The 21,928-nt window shown below is 35.5% G+C and overlaps 1 protein-coding gene and 1 non-coding gene across 2 annotated transcripts in view; one reads left to right on the top strand and one right to left on the bottom strand.

Annotated features, from left to right (window-relative positions):
• The window catches only part of GRXCR1 (glutaredoxin and cysteine rich domain containing 1), a 112,082-nt gene that overhangs the window by 69,795 nt on the left and 20,359 nt on the right, over positions 1 to 21,928 (top strand). The window lies entirely within an intron of this gene.
• Positions 12,968 to 13,041, bottom strand: TRNAF-AAA (transfer RNA phenylalanine (anticodon AAA)). Its single transcript has one exon. It is a non-coding gene; the product is annotated as a tRNA-Phe (tRNA).

The following is a 21,928-nucleotide window of genomic DNA, read 5'->3' as shown; positions in this document are numbered from 1 at the left end:
GTTATATTTGTTAATTTTATACCGTGTAAATTATTAATATTTTAATTAACAATGTTATCTAAATCATAGTAATTAGAGTTTACAACATAAGAGATTTGAAAATCATTGTAATATAGTTGTTTTCCCTTTAGCAGATCAGAAGACTTATGTATAAGAGACTCTATACCTTGATCATTTATTTCCTTACAGTATGAAACTTTAATTTCTTTTTAATTTCTCTCTGTTTTAAATAATAAATCCATTTTTACCTTTATTTAACTCAGAAAACATTTCATTATGCCAATAAATGACATCTGATTTGCTACTTATTACTAGAAAAAAGCTAATAAATTTAACAGGTGTGCTCAAGTAAGAGGGAGAAGGGTGTATTAGTTAATTTCTTACATCCTTCTGTTAGCACCTCCCCTCACTCTTAGATCCTCACTCATTTCCTCTTAGATCAAGACCAAGTTGGCAGACTGGTGGGACAACTATCACGATGAGGTTTCAGAAGACTTACTTTATTAGGTTTTGTAAGACAAATGTAGATAGATATACACAAAAATTTCACACAGATGCATAGACTGTTGGGTTTGGAAGGAACCTTAGATATCATCTCGTCTAATGTTTCGCTCAGTGCAAGGATCCTTTCTACCACATCCCTCGGCAAAGATGAAGAAGCTTTGAACACATCCAGTGATGGCAACCTCACTACTGTTCAAGCTAACCTATTTTATTGTAGTACCCCTTCAAATGTTAGAGAGCTCTTTCTCATATTGAGAACAAACCTTCTTCTTTCTTCACCCATTGGTCTTAGTACTTCTACCTACAGCAGCACAAATTAAAACTTTTCCCTCAACTCCATAACTAAAATTTCCCATACAAAAATGATGGAAAGTTTCTCCATGGTTTCCTTAGCTTTTACTCTTATCTCATAGTTTTCTGAACGTCCACATCCTAATTATTCTCCTTAGGTCATATGCTAGTCTTTAAGTACAGCACCGAAAACTACAGCCAAACTTCTAGATGATTATCTCCCTGAACAGGGTCTCTAAGCCTACGTTTACTTTAAACATCTACACCATACAATTGGTCATCTTGAGTCTGAAACCGCTTAAAATACTCATACAACTTTCATACAAACTATTTCCCACAATAAATCCTCATACCCTTGGTTTTAAGATCCATTTTTCTCCGTCCCAACATCTCTTTCCCATGGATGTGTGGTTCCTAGGCAATAATTAAGACCATAGGGAAACAAATTTTTTCTTGTGAAATATAGCCCATGATTTTTGATGACTGGCATTCTCTTTCTGCAAAGAAAGATATGGTGTGAGTATCACTCTTTAAATTAGAGAAAAAGTAATTCTTCAAATGTCTCAAATATCCGACTCCAAAGAAATGTGGCCATGGTCTAGAATCAACCATAGTCAAAGTTCAGGCTCTATGATGGAAGTAGCTGTATCAGATAGCTTTTACTATATAACAAACCACCTGAAAACTTAGTGGCTTATAATGATTATTTTATAGATTGCAATGTTGGCTGGGTTTGGCTGTTCTTTGTGGTCTGCTGGTGGCTTCGCTAGAGCTGGGTGGTCTAGGAAGGCCTGAGTTACAGGGCTCACATCTGGAAATTGGCTCCTCAGATTTCCTCCGCATGGCTTCTCTAACAGATTAAATAGTGGCAAAGGAGTTCTCAGCAGTGGAAGAGGGCAAGCCCCGACGCTCATGCACATTTTAAGCCTCTGCTTGTGTCATATTTGTTTTTCTCCCACTGATGAGAGCAGGTCACATGGTCAGGTCCAGATTCAAGGTGGAGAGAACAAACTCTAGCTCTTGATGGCACCAATGTCACGTTGTAGGGAGTGTCCATATGATGAGGCATGAACAACTTGGGGGCAATTGGCACAGCAATCTCCCAAAGTGCAGAACTTGGATGTCATCTAATCCTGGCTTTTTGCCTGAGGTCAGTGTGCTCACTGACATTTTCATGCTGGAGGATGGCATATTTTTACTAAACCCACTTAATTATACTTTATCATTCCATGTGCCCATGAAATTTGTTTGTGGAACAATTTGGCATTCAAAGCACAGCTGTGTGGAATTAAATCAAAGGACCAAATTGCTGTCAAATTTCCAGAGTCGTACACCATCATCTTGTTCCTTTAGTAATACTGTAGCATCGCCGGGAGCATTTTATGATATCCATGGTCTAGTGACTAAATCTTTGCCTTCAGCTTTGCAGATTTGTTCGGCTGTCATCTTATTCTCACAGAAGAAATGCAGCAGCACTGTGAATGTAGTTTCTTCATCTCACATTTTGGGTACTGCAGTTAATTCAATGACGTGAAAAGTCATTTGTAGTCCGTACCTTGAAACCTGTTTATGTACAATTTAACTTTCACTCCAAAATCTTAAGAGTCCCTTAAAGAGAGAGAACTTTTGAGGTATGCAGACATTAAGTATTTCTAAATTAAAGGCCCAAGGAACAACTTCACCCATACAGGCTTTCCTTAATATATATACTGGCTTTATCATTTCACAAATTTAAAGCCCTTGTCCCATCTCCCCAAGACTTTGCCACTTTGTTTTGTCTGGTGTAATTCTCTGTATGACAGGATAGTTGTAAAGTGTCTGGTGGGTCCATTGTTTAATGATTTGCATAATATGACAAAACCTGAGTCTTAAATTTGGTGCTTTGGACCTGGGCACTCACTGTAAAGTATAAATCAGTTGTGTCTATTTATGACTTGGCCACAAGTTAAAAGAGGCCATGGAACATACCATCTAATAAATGGCTCCAGGAGCCAATTTTCCTATATCTCAATTTAGATGTAAATTTCTAACTATTCTCCACCTGATTGAAAAGAAAATGTATTTGTGCATAATCAGTGTTTTCTTATTAAGATTTAAAGACGTAATGTAAGCATTTAAGATCATTTTCCAACCCTAGAAAATGCATAAAAGTAAATTGATTTACCATTCTAGGAATAGGTGAAAATTAATAGAAATTTTAATAAGCATCCTTTCCAATCGAACTTGATATCAGTATCTCAGTAAAGAAAAGCTTTGGTTGATAATGAACTCTATTTCTGTTCTTCTGAGCATAGACGTTTAGTATCCTTTCAACCACCAGAGGGCTCTCACAATATAAGAAAATATATTAAATAGAATAAATGAAAATGAAAGGTACATCACTTGTGATATACCTTTGTTTAGAGCTCAACTACAGTTAAATGTCTTAAATGTATGGATTTTAAACAAAGTTTCCAATCCAGATTTCCTTTTAGGAAGGAAATATATATAAGAGAAAAAATATAAGAGAAACAATTTTCAATTGTTCAAAAATAAAACACACATAATAAATATTTTGCTAGTTGGAGGTCTAATCCTTATCAAACGTTTATACCATTCATTTATAGTTTGACTGGAAAAAATGGAAAGTGCATGTATTTTCTCTGAGAGTTTCTTAAGATCTATTTTTCTATAAACATCTTCTTTGTTACCATATTATATATAATTACAACTGAGCAAACAACTCACGTGGGGATTCCACAAAGTAAATAACTCCTGAGCCAAGTGGCAGGCATCCTTCTGCTAAGGAAGGATTATGATACATTGTGTTGTTGTTCTGTTTTGTTTTTAATCATTCTTTGGACTCCCAATTTGGTTGAGCTCAGCCCAAGACAGCTTCTCTCTCCAAAAACAAAAATTAAGGTAAAGACCTGACCATATGTTTGGTCCTGATGGTGTTTATTGTCTGGATTAAATTCAAAGACTGAATAGAATGAATAAAATAAAGCAAACCACCTGTCTAGCAATGAGCCCTGAAATGCTGGCGTGCTGACATGCAGGGCTCATCCTGGGTGTCCTCTTTGGGTGTGTCCTAGATCAGCCTTGCAGGAAATCAACAACGTTCAGTTCCCAGGGGTCAGGGCTTATCCTTTTTTTGTCAATTTCAGCACTTCTCTGACTTATGTGGCCCACCTGAGGGACCTAGGAGGCTGAATCAAAATTAGTGGTTTGCAAATTGTTCTCTCTGGCACCCTAGAGGTTCCTTTGACCTTCCCTTAGGGAGCACCTGATAGGTAGTGTGAGTGGGACAAATTTCAATCTCTTCTCTGAATGCCAAACTATACCCTCCGATACACATCCTTTACTGAATGCCACATACGGTTTTCTTTGAAAGATGTGAAATACACCAAACAGTTCAGTTGAAAGCCTTGGGAAAACATAGAAACAAACGTTTTAAGTTCTTTTCAACAATGCAATATTCTTTGAATTTCTCTGGAACTTGGCCCATATTGCTAAAATATAGGGTGGGAGTGGTGATCCACAATCAAATGGAGCAGGTCTGGATATTTCTCTTTGCATAGCCTTCAGGCTGTTATGAAAGTAGTCACCCTGCAAAGCCCAGAAAGAATAAGGGGAATAATCTTTGAGTAAACATTAAGCACCCTGTGTATACAGAGCACCATGCAATGTTCTAGGGATTCAGAGATTTTAAATACACAGTCCCTGCCACCTAGGCTCAGAATTTAAGAGGTGTATGGAGTGAGGATAAGGGGTAAGGATGGACTGATACTACATCCCTCTAAGCTAGTTGTGTTATGTGTTGTTAATGGTAAAACAGAGTTTATTTAGTAGGAGGATAAAAGAGACATATTTCAATCAGGGCAATGATGGAAGAGTCCAAGAAGGAGGCGGCATTTGAGCTGTGATTTGTGAATGAGTAAGATTTCAATAAGAAGTTGAGGGAATGTGCTTTTAATTTCATGTCACATGTGTTCCTGTTGCTGGAAAACAGCTTATTGGGAAAACGGCTTCTTGGTCACAGGAAAGAATTTAAAGACTCACTGAATGAGCCATACAAGTGGTGGATTTATTAAAGAAGGACAGTACACTCTCAAGAAACTAAGAGCCCGCTGGCCCAGAGAAGTACAGCTGCCCCGAAGAACAGTGAGACTTGGGGATTTATTTCACTAAAAATGAAGGCGTGAAATATTCAAGATTTAGGGATGGTGTTATAGGTGTTCCTAGGTGGGTCCTCACTGACCACTCTGTCCTGTCGGCTAGAGGGATTTTTGTCCACCTTTGGCTCAGTTGGAACTGTCATGATGACGTAAGGGGTGGAGGTTTTCCTTAACTGCAATGCTAATAATATTATGATCCATTATAATAAAATTCACCTTGAGGGGCAAGATAGCATCCTGGATCTGCTCTTGGCCACCGAAATCTAGTTCTGGCTGGTCTGGTAGCTGTACTTTTTCTTAAGGATGACCTCATCTCCTCTCTCCTTTGTCTCCCCTTACCGCTTATGTCCCTTCCTCCCCCTCTCTCTCTGTTACCCTATTCTTTCTGCCTAAGAGATTTCTAGAGGGAAATCTAGTGCTATGCCAGACATTTAAATATCTTTGATTCTTTCTAATGAGATGTGATGCAGTTCAGTTCTTGGAAAGATCTAGTTGATGAAAGCAGGGTAAAAGAACTCTATGGAATCACTGAGTTTTTCTGAAGGAATAAGAGGTCAACTTAGGTCTCTAAAAATATTAGTACCTTCGGAAAAGTAATGAGCCTTCTCTGATCGACAGCTTAGCTCCACGCTGATTTTATCCAGCGTCCTTGCTACCTCCCTTTCATGTGGCTGCCAAATCAGAAGCCTCAAAGGCTTTAGCATCCACTGAGGGCAGGAGAGTTACTCCTTGTTCTTCTCATTGGAGCCCTCGGAGGTCACACATTTTTTGGAGTGTGCTGTGCTCTGGAGCTTGAAATTACTTGAGTCTGAGCTTCAGTCTTTTGTTTTTCTCTTGAGAGAGTCAGGAGAGTTTAAATGTGTAGTAAAGGGTGTGAGGAGGTGGTTTGAAGGACCCGGGTGTTGGAAAGTGCCATTTTGGCTGTGGGAATGCTTGCTGAGAATCCTGGCTCCACTCTGTCTTCTGTGTTTTGTCCCTCGGATAAAAAGGGCAAGATCTACATTTTCAGATTTTTATAAGTCAGAATGAAAAATAAATCAATTCCATTTTGTCTCTGACTGAGAGCACTGGTGCAGAATGACACCAAATCTCACTTATTTCTCAAGCAGAGGGTACAACAAAAATAACAATATAGTTTTTCCTGAAGACACTAAGTCCAGTCTACTCTCTCACTTTGGTAGTGCAGAACTCAGGTTAAAGGGAGATTATTCACAATCAGTATTCTTTCAAGGTTACTTTTTCCCTAAATTCAAAATAATACATTTAAAAATGTATCAATTCATAGTAAACAAATTATTAGAAAATTGGGATTGAAAATATATTTGACTATGTATACAGAAGGTGCCAAAATATAATTGACTATGTATACAGAAGGTGCCAAAAATGTATACATGTTTTAAGAAGGGAAAACACTATTAAAATTGTAATACTCAATATATACTGATAACAAAAGATGAATGCAAGTCACGTTTGACTTCTGCAATTACAAGAGGTGCTCAAAGTGGTTACCATCAGTGTCCAGACACTTCTGATTACAGCAAACTACGCTTGAGCAACGTTGACCAGAGTGTCCACTTGTATACATTTTTTTGGCACCCCTGGTATATATACAGGTATAGATATAGATATAGATGATATACATATAGATAGGTAGGTAGATAGAGATAGGTATATGGTAGAAAAAGACTTGGTCCATTTTCCTGAACATCTCCTCATCATTGACTAGTTGACTATTTTTGAAACAACTGATAAATGAATTAATAATGGAATGAGAACCTATTATGTGCTGTGCTGGGCTTTTTTGGAGGATTTAGTAACAATATAAGCTGTAGGTTTGCCAGAAACTTGAAATAAAACTGAAAAGACAAGAGTAGATGTGGAATATTGTGTGCTTTGTAGTTTTTTTTTTTTTTTTTCAGATTATAAATGCTATAGGACATCAGAGGAGCAAAAAGATCAATGAAATAAAATAAAATAAACAAAGACCAATAAAAGATGGAGTTATCCTAAAAGACTTCTTGAGCTCATAGAATTCATTCTTTCACAATGCATCTCTCCATACATTGAACTTAACTATTGGACTGAGTGACCTTTAACTAAGCATTTTGCAGTAGTTTTCACATCTATAAAAGAGGGACCATCATATCTGCTTCGTAGGAATTTTTAAAGGTACTATTTTAAGCAATAGAAATACAAAAATAATAACATCACAATTCTGTCCACAAGGAACTTGCAGTCAATGTGAAGACAGACATGGTTATGTACTTGTATGTCTCACAGTGTGAAGGTAGTGTAAAATGAGTATGTACTATGTGAGTATATTATGACATGTAGAGGGCATCAAGAGGAGTATCTCTGCCTGAGATACTCGAAAGATGTCACTGAGGATGAAATGCTTAGATGGATGTTGCAAGTTGACTTGAAGTTCATAAAGTAGGCAAAGGCAGTAGCAGGGAAAAAAAAAGAATGTACGAACTCATGGAGATAGCAGTTTAGTATGACTAGAGTATCAAATGTGTTTCAGTTATCAAATTCTTTGTAACAAATCAGCCCAAAACTTAATGAGTTAAAACAACAGTTTACTATTTTTTATAATTTCTTGGGTTGACTGCACACAGGTCGGGGAGTTTTCTGTTCCATGTGGAATCTGCTGGGGCCACTCAGAAGTTCTAGAACATCATTTCCCATACTTCCTATTGGTCAAGACAAGTCACAAGGCCAGGCTCAAGGTGAGAGGATAGATCCCACCTCTTGATCGGTGAAGTAACATATGTGTACAGGTAGGGAAGGAAGTTATGGTGGCCATTACTGGGTATTTTCTATCAAAGTGTATATAGGGAGCTGTGGGAAATGAGATTGGAGAGGTTTCTGGATCCAATTAGTGGAGGAATTCATAAGACTGTGCTCTATTACGTGGAGCTGATTGGCTTTGCTTGTGGAACTAGATTAAAAGGATTTTAGTGTCTCCATAATAATAAAATATTTTTTAGTGGTTTTATAAATGTTTTTGACATGTACTACATTTTTATTTTCATCTTTTCCCTGCTGTTGAGAATTTAGGCTCACTGTTATAGAAAAAACTGCAATAAACATCTTTGCGAATGTAATTTTTATTTTGTTAGGCTACCTTTTTAGAGAAGTTTCCAAAACTGAGAAAATTGAGGCCAAGGACGCAAACATTTTAATATAATTCAGATTTGGAGCAAAGAGCAAGAACATTTTGGTAAAATCAAGACTTGAACTGTTGCTAGTGCATGCCATCTTAATTATCTAGTTAAATTTGATTCTAATTTTACAACTTTATATTGCTTATAACAATGCCAATCCCTCAATATTATTTCCGTGAATTTACTTTTACCTCTGTGCTGTTAGGCTCACGTGGACTATCTCTATTTTATCTTGTAATATCCTAGGTTTGGAGCGCTATTGCCTTTTACTATAAGTCCATTATACCAAGTCATGTCAGGAGTTTGTTATATGTAGAAAGATCACTATGTACCATAGCTTTATTTCTTCTTGAAGATATAATTTCCCTTCCTTTCTCATGTTCCCACTCTTTCTAGAACAATAAGTAAGCTTTTCCTCTTGTCGCTTAAGAGTTCCACATGTAACTTGGTCTCTTAGGGTATTATCTTTTATCTGCAAGTACTTATCAATTTACTTTTCCTCCTAAGTATAGTTTCTTTCCTAAAAGAAATGCTGGTGCCAGGTTTGCCATCTTTTTATATTTGTGGTCTAAATGTTTTCAGGATGATGCAAAGTTTTTATTCAATAATCAGAGAAAATATTGCTTGAAAAACTTCACTGACTCCAAATTGAGCTTATTATATTACTACTTCTAAGATTTTTCTGCTTTTTAATTAATCAATTTCTGTTTCAATCTTTATTATTTTTTTCCTTTTGCTATGATAGGATAATTTTGATGTTCATTGCGAAATTTCTTGAATTATTGGTACTTTTATTTTTATTTTTTCTTAAATAATAAACAACCATGGATATGAATTTACCTCATAAAACTATTTTCATTATATATGTAAATTTGACTTGTAACCTTTTAATTTTTACTATAATTGAAATAGCTGGTAATCCAAGGTTTTTTTCTCTTTAACCTAATTGTTCTTTAGAGAATTTATTCACTTCCAAGAAAAATTATTTTTGGCTTTACATTAAACTATTAATTTCTAATTTTATTTCATTGTGTTCAGATGATGTGACCTATGACATACGTACTGTTTGTAATTTATTGTTGTTTTTCTTTGTAGTCTAATATATAATAAATTTTTGTAAGATTTTTATGGCTTTTTAGGAACATTAAGTAATCTCTATTTGTAAGTCTATAAATATGTATTATGTATAAATAAATACCCCACACTGTTTTAATTACATGATTATATCATTCAAATACTCTGATTCATTTTTTCGTCAAATATTTATGGTGAGCTATTATATTTTATTTTTTGTCAATTTGGCTTCATATATTTAAATACTTAGGGATATACTCATTGCTTTTCTAATAATCATTTCTGATAAATTAGTGCTTTTTGGCTTGAAATTTTCCTTGTCTTATATTACTACTCACACAGCCCACTCTATATCTCCTGTGTTTCATTTATGTATATTTTTTTGGTTTGCCTATAGTTCTTTGCTTAGTAATTTTGATTTATGTGTCTGTTTTGTAAACACAAACATAATTGGATTTTGACAAAAGCTGTGAGTCTTTGTTTAAGAGAATTTAACCCATTTACATTTATTGTCTTCACTAGAACGTTGTTCCTTAGTGTTGTCATTCTATTTTATGTTTTGTGTGTCTTTTCTCTTTTATGTTTCCTGTAAAAAAAAAAAAAGAAACAAAAAACCAAAACAAAACACAAAAAGCACTCAACCCTTTCATTAAATGTACTGCACTTTCTTTGCACTCTAAGGAGAATAAGGAAGGAGATTGCATGTGAGGTACGTGCAACAATAAACTGCCTCATTCAATGAAGCAGCTAATAGATGCTTAGACCACTGTTAGCCAGTATAAAGGCCAGCATCATTGCTCAGTGTTTCTTTTGTCAGAAGTCATTTATCTGTGTAGCTGATGCTGTACAACAGTGTTTTTCAATCTTTTTATTTTTTGTTATTGCCCTCTCTCTGCTTAAGTACTATATGTTTTTCTGTAATTTATATATATGTAAGTTTTTTTCACTCTGTCCCACCCCTATGAATCAAATTTCACCCCTTTGGAGACATTATTTTCCTTATTGAGAATATGTGCCCTGCAGAGAGGTCTCCTGACAACCACCTCTGAATGAGTAGGCGTTAGTAATGTATTTGAAAATACTTCCCTCATTTTTTCTCAGGCATGTGACTCCTTTTATGGTAGAGTTTATGGAACATTCAGTCCTGTCTGCCTTACCTTTTGCAACATGTCATTTAAGCACCTGACATATGGATGTTACCTTATTCTAGTTTTTAATCTCTAGATCAAATTTTCCCCAACCCTTATATTACTTCTTTTCAGGGGAAATTTGATATTAAAGGATAGAAGAGTTAGACACATGGGCTTATGTTACCATCTTACTCAGAAAACCATATGGCTGTTTCTCAAGAAAATTCTAGACTACAACCATAGACATGCCATTAAAGGGAAACTGACCAAATGCCCTTCTTCAGTGAGCTAAATAATATGATTGATAATTAATAGTCAGGAAAAAGAGGAGTAGTATAAGTCAAGCCTGGAATAATCATTCTATTGGAATGTCAATTTCTTTGTACACCAAAAATCACTCTTAAAATTAGGATACAGATGACTAACTTAATGTGATTTTGTGCTTTATATATTATAACATAAGATACATTATGCTACCTACTATTTTTTTGCCTTTGAAGATTGCCAACACTTTGTTATTCAGATACATAATTTTCATTCTTTCCCCTTGTCACAATTTTCCTGCTTAGAACTCCAATTTGGTGTGGAAAAGAGTTGAAAATCAGATTTGTTTACATTACATTTAATACATTCATAGTGGATCATGCTATTGCCTCAGGAACCTCAAAACCCTTGTTTTTGTTTTCATATTGGGTCTCAGAAGCCCATAATGTTTAGTAGCTTGATTCAGGCAAGTAACATGCTGAGAAAATGATTTCACATTGTTCATAACTGTCAGTACATTCAGAACATCAAAGTGAGATGATTGTGGGTGGATCAAGTTCACATGGTTCAGTATAATTACTTAAGTATAAAATATAATTAAAATGGGTTATCTTAAAAATGATTTAAAATATTTTTATAAATGTATTAAAAATTTTGTAGTTTTTTGGTTTATCTATATTTAAATGTCCTCACATTTCTTTATTACAATCCCAATTTGGGGAGAAGAATAATAAAAATGTAGTTTTCCTTGAAAGCTCCTTCCCCCGCCCCCCCCGCTCTTTTCCCCATGTTAGCAAACATCACACACTCTACAGTTCATTTCAGCTTTGAAAATGGTAAATGCTGTTTTAACTAATAGTGGGATTTTCTTCTTCTCTCTCTCCTGCCTTCCCTCCCTGTCACCCTCTTTCCTTCCTTTCTTTCTTCCAACTAATGTATGTTTTATCTTTCACGGGCAAAACATACGGGAAATTAAAGGGACAGCTGAAAATGTGCTCCTGGAGCAATTCACCTCAGTAACATCTCAGAAACACTCCCTTTATCTTGTTATCTGTCTCTTCCTTACTTTTCCTGGACTCTGGGTTATTAGTTCCTTGCTGCATGTCTGCTTAAGCTGAAAATGACTATTATATTAGGTTGGTGCAAAAGTAGTTGTGGATTTTACAATTATTTTCAACCTTTTAAACCAATTACTTTTGCACCAACCTAATATCAAGTTCTGAACCATAAGCTGTAGTTTTTCAATTATTTACTTTCAACTAAGAAACATCATTAGGTTCCAAGTAGGTATCAGCAGTTGTTCTGGATGCTGTGTATATTCTGAAGAGTGGAACAGACATATTATCTCTTCTCTCTTTCATAAGTAATCAAGTGTGGAAGAAAATCAACCAGAGCTCTGTGAGCATAAGCCTTTATTTAACAATGCTGCCTTGGAAGGAGTTTCTTATTTGGGAAAGGACAATGAAATGTTGTATAGGGTTGTAGCAAGAGTAGGTCAGTGGGAGTTCACGAGGTGTAAGGAATAATTGGCCAAAAATGGTTCTTGGAAAAGGCAGCATTATTCTGATAGATTAGCAGCAACTAATGATCAAGTTGGATTGTATCCAGAAGGATGGAGAGAACTAGTTAAGGGCTGAAGTCATGCACAAGAGATGGGAGAAGCAGCTGCCGGAGACAAGGACAAGGGGGTGCCCAAATTTCAAACTCCTTAGTCCTTCAGTGTCCCTTACACAAGATTACATGAGTAGCATATGAACAGGAGGAAATGAAGAGACAGATTCCTATTAACTTTACCACAGAGTACTAGATACTTCTATAATTATCAAAATTCTTATGTGGATTTGGTGCAAATTGCCAAAATGAATGACCACATACAAGGACCATATACAATTCTTGCTCTGCTACAGCTCCTGTGGTAGTGGGGACAAGATGTGGTACAAGTTAGATATCTCATAAAGTATGTGCTGCTATTCAACTCTTTCCATCAATTTTTGAGTGCTTCCTGTGTACAGAGTCTTTTTCTCATGATCTAGTGGAACAAACAAACATTAGCAATCACCTTAGTGAGTACATAATCACTAAGTGAGCGATGTTCTGAAGGAAAGGAATAGGGTCTTTGAGAATACCCAGTGAGGTAGCTTTGCCCAAACTAGGGGGCTAGGGAAGACCTTCCTGAGGAAGCGAGAGGAGATGAGCTGTGAAGGTGAATAGAAGTTGGGAAGAAAAGAGCTGATTAGATTTGAGTTTTGAAAAGTTTATTGTTAGCTTATCCTTCCTTACATGTTACTCTGAAATAATTTGCAATCTATTTTCTATTCTGTAACTTTTTTTACTGGAAAGATGGAGGATTTTTTTTTTTTAAGGAGGGCACAGCTCACAGTGGCCCATGCGGGGATTGAACCAGCAACCTTGGTGTTTTTAGCACCACCCTCTAACCAACTGTGCTAACTGGCCACCCCATGAAGGATTTTTTAAACATTAAAAATATATAATACACAGACAATTTTAAGAGCAACTACTGTGCGTAATACATTTGTCCAAACTCATAGAAGGTACAACACCAAAAGTGAAACTTCATGTAAAATATGGACTTTGGGTTATAATGATGTGTCAGTATACGTTCAACAATTGTAACAAACGTTATCAATCTGGTGGTATGTTGATAATGAGGGAGACTATACATGTGTAAATAGGGGTATATGAGAAATTTCTGTGCTTTCCTCTCACTTTTACTCTGAATCTAATACTGTTCTAGAAAATAAAGTCTTTAATAAAGTATTATATTACTGCCTTACTACAATCATGTTCATTTTTCTATTAGCCTTCCAGTATATATATATATATATATATATATATATCCAGTATATATATATATACACACATATATATATATATATATATATATATATTTGTATATATACATACAGAGGGTGCCAAAAATGTATACACATTTTAAGAAATGAAAAAACTATATTAAAATTGTAATAATATATACTGATTAAAAAAAATGAATACAAGTCATGTTTGACTTCTGCAATTACAAGACGTGCTCAAAATAGTTACTATCAGCATAATTTTGATAGTTTTTTCCTTTTTAAAAATGTGTATGTATTTTTTTGGCACCCTCTGTGTGTGTGTGTGTGTGTGTGTGTGTGTGTATACACATTCACAAGAAATGGACCATTTTTACTCTGCTTGTTAAGCCTAATATTTTATCAAAAAAATTAAAAACAAATTTCCATATAATTATAATTCAACTTGAAAATGATTTTGTTATATGCCATTATGGGGACACATTTCAGTTGTTAAAACATTTTCCTCTTGTTGGTTTGCTTTATAGATAATATTAGAAATAAATTTTTCGTTTCTGTTGAATTATGTTTTAGGACAAAACCCCAGAGATGGAAGTATTGAGCTATGGTTGTATTTTAGTGATATATATGTATATATATACATACATATATATATATATATATATATATATATATAAATGTTAGTTTTTATGCTTTGGATACTTTACAATGTGCATTGTATTATAAATAGTTTTAAAAATATTTATTTATACATGTGTTTTGTTTGCATGCGCATAAATGACCCATTACAAATTTTTCTGGTGGCAATCTTTTTTTGTTTGTTTGTTTGGAGGGAATGAAGCAGCATATGCATTATTTTTCTCATTCTTTTTGAGTTTGCTGGAAATAAATATTTGCACAATAGTATACCAACCACTGGGAGTCACTAGTTTACCACATCCTCACTGTAAGGAGTTCACACCTACAATCCTCTGCACACAGCTGAATTGGGTGGTGTTGAGGAAAGCCACATATGGTGCAAATGTTACTAAAATGTCACCACATTTGCTGCCTTGAAAAGAACATAAAGTATATGTATGCCACACTTTAGGTCAATACAATGAATTAGTAAATTAGGGAATGACATTTTAAATTTTTAATGGTTCTTCCCTTCTAAAGTAATGTGCAGCATAAATAGTTTTATCTCTGAAGAATTGGAGGTTCCACTCAGCCAGTTCAGGACAGATCTCATTGAGTTGAGGGCTTAGGAGCTCTTTAGAGCAAAACTATGGTATACTTGTTCAGGACTGATGTCAGGAAAAACCAGGCTTTAGCTACTGCTTTTTAGTTTTACTGGAGAACACCTCAATAAACATCCTGAAGCTTTCAGATTTTTTTTTTTATTATACTATTTTGTCATAGGCAGCATTTAATCAATAAAGAGTAGGAATTATTTTTTTTCAGACTATTGTTACTTTAGAAATCTTCTTAAAAATGTATATGTTTTTCTCAAGTATGTTTTTAAAGATGAAATTTAGAGTCAAAATAATATCATTAAAAGGAAAATTATTATGTAAGTGAAGTGGAAATTTAGTTTGATATATAAATCCTGCTTTATATGCAATGTCACAGAAACCTATCTCTAACATAAATAAAGTTACAGTCATCTGTCCCCGTGACTTGTGCTTTGCTCTGCTGTGGCTAGTACTGTCTGATTAAAACTACACATTATGGCAGGGCAGAAATAGCTTTGGTTACAAAATGACAGGGAACAAAGCAAAGACATAAATTTACTACAGTCAGTGCTATTTTATGACCCTAATAACTCATCTTTAACTTTTACCTAAAGTTACTTAGAGAATAAATCATCCTGGTTTTACTAAGTTGTGCTTTTTGATATGTGAGCCCTTTGGTTTGCACAATGAAGAAATCTTGACTAATAATCTATATATTTGGAATATGTATTTTATAATTCTAGTAAAATACTGTGATTCCCTAGCTGGACAATCAGCTCTAATCCATCTTTTGGAACAAAAATTAATATAAGACCCGATATTATATTATATTCTATTATGTTATATTATATTATACCGGGTCTTATATTATATGAGACCCCGTCTTATATTATAGTAAAATAAGACCGGGTCTTATATTAATTTTTGCTGCAAAAGACTCATTAGAGTTGATTGTCTGGCTAGGTCTTATTTTTGGGGAAACACGGTAATAGATTTGCCTGTGACTGATTTTTATGTTTGCTTTAAAAGTTGTCAAGTATTCCTTTTCTTGTGAATTTATACAGCAAAACCAAAAATCCTACAAGTGTAGATTTATTTTGGAGAACTGTCATCCTTAATTATAATGTGTAAAGATGCTCTGTAATGAACCCTCCAAATTGCAATTATAAAAGATGGTAAAATAACATACTGATTGTATAATAATATAAACTCTAGTAAACTCTATAAATTTTATAAGTTAATATTTTATATGAACAAAACAGACATATCAACAAAATATGAATATCTTATAATATGCATGTATTTTCCACTCTTTATCTCTTTCCTTACAATGGGATGGTCACCCTTGGTTACAATTCCTTGGCCACCAAGTATTCTGGATTCTACTTCCTGAATATTGTTTACTTCTATTCCTGTTCCTTAATTCCCACTACACTAGTTCAACCTTTTATCATGTTTCATCTGTAGCCACTTTGACAATTTGTTGAGTGATTGAATGACATACACACTTTTTTGTATATAATTTAGGAATGTTTTAATTAATGAATATATACATTCATTAGGAGACTATTACCCATGGGAGCGATACACTTGGGGTTCACGATATCTTAAAATAGACCACTGAACGTTGAAATTTGGATTACCTAAATGCTATTTTTTCCTTTAAAATTTTTTTTTTGCCATCTGTGGGAAACTTCAAATATTCGGTGGTTATTATTTTTTAACTGTTTTTCATAGAAATATTGCTATATAACATTGTGATTGTGTAAATTTAAAGTGTACAACATGTCTTGATACATTCATGGTGAAGGTTATTACTGATCACAGAGTAGGAGGCAAATTGCAATTTTTATGAGCAGAAACACTGTATATCTATTTACATAGGCAGTGTCCTGGCTACCGTTCAAGCTCCAGCTAAAATTTATGGCTGAAGAGAGTCATGAAGACGTATTGAAAGTGTCTTTTATTGTCTGTATTTTCAGATGCTTTGACATTGGGGGGGCCTTGCTGACACTAGGGGGGCATGTTCTCTCCCAGGATTATCTAATTCCTAGAGATGACGTGCCCTAAACTGTGCCTTTGATAGGCAAATCAACCAATCTAGAGCCCACACCCTCAACCATCTTCTCTACCACACTCAGGGCCGCTACTGTGTTTCCCCGAAAATAAGGCTGGGTCTTATATTAATTTTTGCTCCAAAAGATGCATTAGGGCTTATGTTCAGGGGATGTCATCCTGAAAAATCATGCTAGGGCTTATTTTCTGGTTAGGTATTATTTTCGGGGAAGCACAGTATCTACCTGGCCACTAGAGACAGTCCCTATACCCTAGAGCCAACTGAAATTATTCAAACTAGCCAATCATAAGCCCACTTACCCTGCCTTTCCTTGTCCTTCCTGTGGAAACCACAATTAAGCCTCTTGCCTATGTTCCCTCCCCCAACGCCTGCCTCCTGACCCAAACTGGTACTTCTACATTTGGCTCCTGCATGGCCTGGCATGCCCCCTCTTCTTGAGGACAGAGTATGACAACTATGTTTTCAATGGCAATCGTCTCCTGATCTGTTGGCCTCATCATATCTGAATAATAATAAAATCTACATTTTAAAACAGGAGGGAATGCAATACTTTTTAAAAAGTGTACATTTATTGAATAGTTTGTGACAAGCATAGTGGTAAATGCTTTAAAAGCAGAATCTCCCTAAATCCTCCCAGCTTTATGAGGTAGATGTTATTACCCTACCATTTTACAAATAAAAGGACTGAAGCTGAGAAGTTAAGAAACCTACCCTAAGTTCCACAGCCAGGAAGTGGTGGAGGAAAGTCTAAAACAAGGCTTTTGAAAGTAGAATCTATACTCCCAGCCATCAAACTCAAATATACTTTCTATCACTTGGCTGCACTCTGTCTAAAAAAATCTGAATTAGCAAATTCATCCCCCTCACTTCGTTTATACTTTTCCTCGAGTATAAAAAATTTTAAAGGAAAAAATAGCATTTAGGTAATCCAAATTTCAACGTTCAGTGGTCTATTTTAAGATATCGTGAACCCCAAGTGTATCGCTCCCATGGGTAATAGTCTCCTAATGAATGTATATATTCATTAATTCATTATACTTATAGCTGATCCTTTTCTTTTCTTAATATAGAAATAAACGTGAAAGAAATATATTGAAACTTCTACCCCATAGAGCAGAAGTATCCAAACTTTTTTCAACGTTTTTTACCAATGGCCATATGCGGTAAAATACACAAACAGCCGGGCCACTCACTCGAGGTAAAGTACGTATTGCTTCACCTGGTTTATTTAAGTAAACTAAATGTATTTTTGTAATTTGCTGCGGGCTAATTAACAATGGATTGTGGACCGCAGTTGGCCCGCAGGCCGCAGTTTTGACACCCCTGCCATAGAGAGTTCCATATTTTTATTTATCCAATGAATATGCCCCACATGTAATTAAGTTACAGCACAAACTACTTCAACATATCTCAAAAAATGGAAAGTATAGAAATTACAATTTGTGAAGACAATATCACAAAACTACAAGTTAATGATAAATTGTAAAAATGTAAATGAGTGATCGAAAGTCATCAAAGTGGGCAGGTTTTATAAGGAAAAAAAGGTCCGTTCATGGCCTTTCTAAAACAAACAAAGAAAAAAAAAGAAAAGAAAAAACAGAGAAAATGCAGCAGGATTTGCATTTGGGCGGGCATACTTGAATTTCACATTTTTAACATTTCCAAACAGGGAATTATCTCTCGTGAATATTTTATGTGTATCTTGACTTCTCCATAAGGCAGGGAGTCTTGTTCCAAGGAATAATCATCTCTGAAAATAAAAATTTAAACAGAAGAAATGTTTTCACCTTTCTGATCATTCTTCTTGACTGTAATCAATTGTTCATTCTTTTTTTTTAAACAATTTTATTGAAGTATAATTAACGTACCATAAAATTCAGACTTTTGAAGTATACAAATCAGAGTTTTTAGTACATTCAGAGTTGTGCAAGCATCACTGCCATCTAATTTTAGAACATTTCCATCACCCCAAAAAGAAATCCCTTACCCATTAGCCATCATTCTCCATTGCACCCTCCCTTCAGCCCCTAACAACCATTCTCTGCTTTTTGTCTTTGTGGATTTGATTTTTCTGGATATTTTATATAAATAGAATTATACAATATGTACTTTTTTTTATGTCTTGCTTCTTTCACTTAGTCTAATGTTTTCAAGATTCATCCATGTTGTAGCATGTTTCAGCACCTTTTTTATGACTAATTTTGCATTTCTCTTAAGATTTTTATTAAATAATCTAGCTAACATACAGCATTGTATCTGTTTCAGGTGTACACCATAGTTTAACATTTATATACCTAAAAAAGTGATCACCATAAGTCCAGCAACCATCTGACACCATACAATGCTATCACAGTATTATCATTGGTTCAGTTTTGTATGTCACAGGTGAATTTTGAGAACTGACTTAAAAAGATGATTAGCAAATTAGTAGTTTTGGCTTTTCTGGCAATGATATACAACTCATGTTTTGTTTTGTTTTTTAACCTGTCCTGTATTTTTTTTAATTAAAATGTATTGGGGGTGACAACTGTTATTAAAGTTACATAGGTTTTGGGTGTACAATTCTGTAAAACATCATCTATATATCACGTTGTGTGTTTACTACCCAGAGTCAGTTCTCCTTCCATATATTTGATCCTGTCTACCCTCATCTACCAACCTCCTCCCCTCTTACCCTTTGCTATTGTCTATGTCTATGAGTTTTGTTTGTTTGTCTTCCTTTGTTGCTTTCAGTTTTATATCCCACATATCAGAGAAATCACATGGTTCTTGACTATTTCTGACTTATTTCGCTTAGCATAATAATCTCGAAATCCATCCATGTTGTCACAAATGGCATTATTTCATTTTTTCTTATGGCAGAATAGTATTCAATTGTGTATATATACCACATCTTCTTTATCCAATCATATATCAAAGGACACTGGTTGTTTCCATGTCTTGGCCACTGTAAATAAAGCTGCAATGAACATTGGAGCACATATATCTTTATGGATAAATGTTTTCAGATTTTTTTGGTAGATACCCAGGAGAGGGATTGCTGGGTAATATGGTAATTCTATTCTTAATTTTTTGAGGCACCTCCACACTGCCTTCCATAGCAGCTGCACCAGTCTGCATTCCCACCAACAGTGTATAAGGGTTCCTTTTTCTCCACAGCCTCTCCAACACTTGTTACTATTTGTCTTGTTGATGAGAGCCATTCTAACTGGTGTGAGGTGATATCTCATTGTGGTTTTTACTTGCATTTCTCTGATGATTAGTGACGTTGAGCATTTTTTCATATTTCTATTGGCCATCTGTATGTCCTCTTTGGAGAAATGTCTATTTGGTCCTCTGCACATTTCTTAATTGGGTTGTTTGTTTTTTGTTGTTGTTGAGTTGTATGTACAACCCATGTCCTTAACTTGATATCTGGTACCTATGTTAAACATTACTGGGCTATCAAAAAGTATTTTAAAGTCAACAGACAATTTAGGACCAAATGGCTTAACCGAAGCACATCCCAGATGACATCTGGGACCTCCTCTAACCACTTAGGATATAGGTGACACAAAACTGCATTTTTAGTGCATGTCCAAAATTTTCACCAAGATTTTCATGAAGTCTTGAGGGTGAAAGGGGAATGAGGGTCGAGAGGCTTGCATTCTTAGGATCATTTTCGCCTCTGGTGTTTTTCTTCTTTGTGTACTTTCTCTCCTGTACCATAGTCAACTCATGAAAATTCAGACCTTTTTTCTTTTCCCTTTTCTCTGTACATCATACCAGCAAAGCATGTGAGAGCAGAATTTACTGAAGATTCAGAGGGGAGCGTTAGAGGAGGGACTTTTTTGCACTAAACAAACTTGCTTGGGTGGAGACAATTTCTAATTAAACGTGAGTTTCTTCAAAGTCCTTTGGCTGCGTGATCCCTTTCGGGTTTCTTCACTGTGTAACCTTAGATTGCCCCAATTTATCACTGCACAACCTCTCCCTCTGGCCCCCAGTCTCTTCTGCCCTCTTCTCTTCCTCTGAAAGTGAAAACCAAGAATCTTTGTCTCCTACAGAGCAGTGAGGCTATTCTTTGCTACCTCTGGGCTCCTACCCCTCTCCCATTCTCAAGCCCACTTTTCCCCTCCAGATGCCCTCAAATTGGGGCATTTCCCCCAAGCAGCTTTCTCCCTTAAAGACACCTTGCTTGGGAAACTATTAGGATTTTTTAAAAAAGTCATATAAAGTTCATCATACACTGAATTCAGAAAACAGCTTTAATTCACTAAGAGCTCCCTAGAAGCAGACAAACTATGAAACCAGCCCAAAGCATGTAGTTGGCTCAATAATTTGTCAACATCAGTAAGTGGACAACAAGCACACTAAATTCCTGAGACGGTTTGATATTAGACGGTTGCTGGAGTTTAACTTCTACTCAATGTACCTTTTGTGACCTGTTGTGATATACGAGCCCACACTGTTTGTGTTATTACCAACACATGTGGGAAGGAGGTGGTTAGGACTATAGTATCAAGTCATATTTTTTTCAGCCATGTACTAGGAACAATGTGTATGGGTGTGGGTATGTCCCTCCTTCAATTCAACTCTTCCTCTTCCTTAGAGATTTCTGGACGCCTTTGTGCTACAGTCAAACAGTCCTTCCTTAGTCACCCTAACTATGTTTGCAATGAGTCTCTACTTTATTTCTTTTGCTTGTCCTAAATACAGTTGTCTTATTTCTTTAGTTTCTGAATTCACCTTGAGCTGGGGCTAGGGCTCAGTGGGAGATAGCTTGGCATGGGACTTGATGCTAGACTTTGCAAAGCGTGAAGCTTACTCTCTTAATTGAGTTTTTGACTCTTGGAAAGTATCCATTTAAAAACACTAAAGTCAAGAATCAGTGGCAGTGATTTGTTTTGCACTGTGAGGAAAGACATTTGGATTTATGTGGAGTTTTTCTGGAGGAAAATCTATTTATATGTACTCTTCAAAATTTAAGTCCTCAGCAGTGTATGTACCTCCCTGGAAGCTTCTGAATGACTTACTTATAATTGGGCATCTGTGTGCTAGCCTTGTTATATTTTAGTTGATTTGTCCCCAAATAGTGAGCTAAATAAACCACTGCTATGCTTTTTCCTGCTTTCTGTCCTCTTTTGTCCTGCTTAAAAATCCCATGGTCTTTAATCTGGGGAACGTAATTTAGTGGTTACCAGAGGGTAAGGGGGTTGGGGGGTGGGAGGTGGGGGTAAAGGGGATCGAATATATGG

This window comes from Rhinolophus ferrumequinum, chromosome 5 (genome assembly GCF_004115265.2).
Source record: "Rhinolophus ferrumequinum isolate MPI-CBG mRhiFer1 chromosome 5, mRhiFer1_v1.p, whole genome shotgun sequence".
NCBI lineage: Eukaryota > Metazoa > Chordata > Mammalia > Chiroptera > Rhinolophidae > Rhinolophus > Rhinolophus ferrumequinum.
The sequence above is the reverse complement of the archived record's forward strand: the minus strand, read 5'-3'. Positions and strand labels throughout refer to the sequence as shown.